Below are 4,837 nucleotides of genomic sequence, written 5' to 3'. Positions count from 1 at the left end.
TGTTTATGCAAACAGGATATCTTCCATTTTTCTGGGAAATAATGAAAAAATAGGCAGGAACATTTTTTTTATTTTATTCATACATGATGATGTGTTATTGTCCTCTACTAAAATATTAATTTTATTTACCCTTCAAATAAATTCAATTCTAAGTATGGATTTATTTGAGCATTGATTTATCTATTCATTTATTCTATAGTTTTTACCATAGACATTTGATTTAAAATGTTTTTGGGAAAAGTAAATAATATCTAACAAGAGTATAGGTAGATATATTTATTTTAGAATCAGTTATATGAGGGAGATAGAGATTATTATAATGTAAAAAATCTTTACTACCCCCTAAATAAATAACAATAACAAGATAATACACACTCTTACACTGACTTGTTTTATTTTTAGAGGTTATTTATATTTCAGAGATTCTACCATAGTTCTTCTGCCCATTAATTTGATGGCCTTATTCTTAATCTTACCAAGGGATTTATTGATTTTTTTTTGGTGGGGGGGAGAGATAATTTGTCTATTTTGAACTTTTGTGATACTTTGTCAGTTGCTGTTTGGTAATACATAAATGGTCATGTTAAAAAGTGTTAAACAAAATGTCTTCAGTGGCTTCCTTTTCCAACCTCAAATAGTTTGCATTACTTTTCCTGGTATTCAAGGCCTTCTACATGTCTCTTAGGGATCGCACACTTTTATGTCCTCTTTTATGCTAACCTAGTTTTGAACTGTCTTCTGAAAACATGAAGCACTTCTGAAAAGCTCCCTAATAATTGTCAATTGTACTCTTTATTCTCTTTAAAAAAATCGTCATATCACTTGTCCTTATGACTATAATACAATTCTTTAATGAATTAAATTCTTTCATTGCTATGGGTACCCACTTAATCAGTGTAGGTCATAACTAATTCATGCCTTCTATGTATGATCCTTGTATTTCTACAAATTTTCCATAGATAAACCTTCCATACTGTAAGTCATCTTTTAACATGTTGTGGGTACAGGTGCCTTACTTGAGGAACATTGTTACAACTCACACTTACCATAGGACCAGCCCATGACATTTTTTGACCATAAACTTGCTGGATGTTATTCTCTTATAATTTGTATGCACTTTCATGACTAATTCTTGCACTTAATAATGTTTCTCTCCACTGGTCTTTGTGTCACTCACGTGTTTGATTCTTCAAAGATTGTAGCATTTTATGATTACTAGTTAGACTGCAAAGCTAATAATGTGGTGAAAATATACAGGGAGGTGTCCAGTTGAGTGTCCCTGGGAACTCTGCTTAATCCTCTACTGTTTAACATTCTTAGCAATGACTTGAACGAAGGCACTAAATGTATTCTTTTGTCTACAGAACACAAGGCTTAGTAGCTTGTAGTAAAAACTAACATTCTGTATGACAAAGTCAAGATTTAAAAAGATCTTGAGAAAAGGTTGGGTCAAATTAAATCAGATTAAATTTAAGTGATAAAGGTAAGGATTCATATTTGGGTTAAAATATCAACCTCACAAGTAAAATACTAGTAAATTATGGTTAGATGACTGAGTACAAAAAGATATTGGAGATTTTAGTGAACTATAAGCACATTGTGTAAACAATATGACAATAATACATGGCTTGTGTGTCATTGGAACTTTAAATTTTCAAAATGTTTTATATAAGTTGCCCAATTTAAGCTTTTGAAATATTCCTTTGAAGCATGTGAAATATTTTACTCCTGTTTTACAAGTGAGGAAACAGGCTCAGAAAAGTATTTTGTGTGAATGGTGGAATGGTAAATGGAAACACAGTGAATGAATTTGTTACAGAGGCAGAATCTGAACTCTGGTTTTTCTGATTCCAGATATGGAATCAGTATATTATACTTTGCAGCCAGGAAAATCAACTCAACTCATAGTAACTATTATTAGAAAGAAAATAGTTTCAGAGCACTTTGCATTGTTCAGATGATATTTGTTATAGTTTTTTTCAGATATGGGTGTTACAGTTAGGAGGGACACTGATTTGGCAGATGACATTCACAAAGGAGCAACCAGATGAAGGATTTGGAGCTCATGCATTTTGGGGGATTTGCTAAAAATGCTCTCGCTATTTAGTCTTCAGAAAAGACAGAGAGAGACAGAGAGACAGAGAGAGAGAGAGAGACAGACAGAGAGATAGAGAGAGACAGAGACACAGAGACAGAGACACAGAGAGAGACAGAGACAAAGATGCAGAGAGAGACAGAGACAGACAGAGAGACAGAGGCAGAGACAGAGAGACAGAGATGGAGAGAGACAGAGACAGAGAGACAGATACAGAGATACAGAGACAGATATATAGAGAGACAGAGAGTCAGAGAGACAGAAAGAGACAGAGGAAGAGGGAGAGGGAGAGAGAGAAGAAGAGAGAGAGAGAGAGAGAGAGAGAGAGAGAGAGAGAGAGAGAGAGAGAGAGAGAGAGAGAGAGTTAGTATTATGCTGGTTGTTAAATATTTGAAGAGATAACACACGGAAGGATTAATATTGTTCTGCTTCATCCCACAGTATAGATCTAGGAGCAATGAGTGAAAACTGCATTTTTGTACTTGTGGTAAACAAAGACGGTAATAACTATCCAAAAGGAGGATGAATTTCATTAAGACATAGAAGTTTTTCCCTACATTGGATTCATTCATGCAAAGAATAGATTATTTTCAATTTATGTTATGGAGAATATTTTCACTAAATGTTTGTATTATAAGCCTAGAATAATTTCAATTGTGAGATTCTGTGCCTTGCACTTGATATAACTACCTTTACTCTTTACTGTATTTGCCTTTCCAAGGAGATCCTGTGAGCCATCTTGTCATGAACTAAAATTACTTTATGTCTTTTGCTTCCCTTTATGATGAACAATTCACTATATGACTCATCTTTTCTAGTCATATATTACCTTACTGACCATTATACCAATATTTTACATTTATAGCACCAAAATTAATGGTACATTTATAGAGGGATTAAAAACTAGTTTTCTTTAACCTCTTAGGACCACCCACACTTTCCATTAATTTACCACCAAGATCATAAAATTAAAAGAGGCCATTTCATATTTATATTTATTAATAGTTAGTTATGTGTAATTGATTCTACAGATCATGAGGCACTTTGAAGTTAACAAGGTTGGTCTTCAGAGAACTGACTAGGATTGTCTTTTGTACCAAGATGAACCTTTTTTGAGTTCAATCGAACTGGTGAGAGCTTTTAATCTTCTGCCATAGCCTTCACAATTATCTTTATGATTCAGTGAAGCATCATTATAAGATTTTTGGAGATCCTTAATTCTCCCGTGGTGGTAAAGTGTCTCCTACCTTTAACTTTGCACAGATAATAAGACATAAAGATAAGCAAAGAGACAGACAGATAAATGTTTGTATGTATGTATGGATCAATGGTTTGATGGATAGATTATTGAGAATTTACTATATGTAAGGAACTATGTGTGTTAACTCAGCTCACACTTCTCTTCTTCCCTGTCACCCCTTGTCGAGGTGCTAACACAACTATTATGTGAGTACCTTAGGAGACTTTTCATCACTTTAAATATCAGCTCTTCTAGTAGTATTATTTTCCAAGAGGATAGAATATTTAATGCAAGTTAAAATTGTGCCTATTTTAACAATGTTAAACATCATGATAATAAAATTTCAAATGCAGTACTTCTGCTTCAAAGGTGATGCCAAAGACATATAGTTAGTAGAATAAAACTTTGTGCTTCAGTAATTTTGATGGATTTGCAATGAATTCTCAACTGATCCCCTGAATGACAAGTGAAATTCTGATACAAATGCATAATGAATCTTGAATTGTGACCTCATTAGCATGACTCAATAAAAAGCTAGCCAAATTAGCTGAGGCAGTGAGGAAAATTATCTGTTATTTTATCTTATAAAACTAAGTTCCATAAAGAATTAATGTTATGATTATTTGTGTGATATAATGACTTAAAAAAGGAAGTAAAAACCCAAATAATATATCAGAATGACAAAACAATTTGAATAAAATATTTTTTTGACAAATGAGTGAAGCTTAACTGAGGTAATGGAAGCAAATATTTTCTTATCTTTTCTTATGTCATGCTATAAAAGGACTCACAAAGTAAGTGATGTATAGTAAGTTAAGAAAACACTATAACAATTGCTAAAGCTGATAATTAAACTGGGAAATTCATAATGTATAGGATGTATTCGAATCAATTCACACTGGATTTTTTTAACCTGAGTGAATTTGTGACCATTAAATAAAACTTCTGGTTATACATGATAAAATAAAGATAATCAAATCTCATGCTTCAGAGCACAAACTGATCGCCTGCAGGGCTGAGTAGACACATTTATTTTTTCCTACACAACATCTTTCAATAGAAAATGTGAATTATGAATGTTCTTTATCTTTGCCTTAAGCATTAGTTTATGGCTAGTGAAGGAATAAGACACTAGATTTGATAAAGCAGTGGTCTGATGTGTTGTGACAAACTATATGCTCTTATGATGGTTGATTCTTTTTTCTTGATAGATTAACTGTGCATAGAATCACAAAATGAAGTGACTATGAAAGGGCAACTTTATCATTTTATAAAATATTGTAACTCATCATATTTTTTATTAGTAATGCTTGTTTTATTTAAATGCCAAGGTATTTTTATTCCACTTTGTGTATGTCTATCTGTGTTATATTTGTCTTATCATGTCTACATGAGGCAACTGTTTTCTAGTAATAACAAAGGATTTACATCTCACCACCATAAAGTGTTCTTCCTCTATGATATTTGTCTATGAGTCATTAGAGCATGCATAGTTAAAAAAG

The sequence above is a fragment of the Petaurus breviceps genome, unplaced genomic scaffold (assembly GCF_028583685.1).
Source record: "Petaurus breviceps papuanus isolate PSGF00001 unplaced genomic scaffold, PetGlider_PUasm1.0 90743, whole genome shotgun sequence".
NCBI classification, from domain to species: domain Eukaryota; kingdom Metazoa; phylum Chordata; class Mammalia; order Diprotodontia; family Petauridae; genus Petaurus; species Petaurus breviceps.
This window is presented reverse-complemented; position numbering follows the sequence as displayed.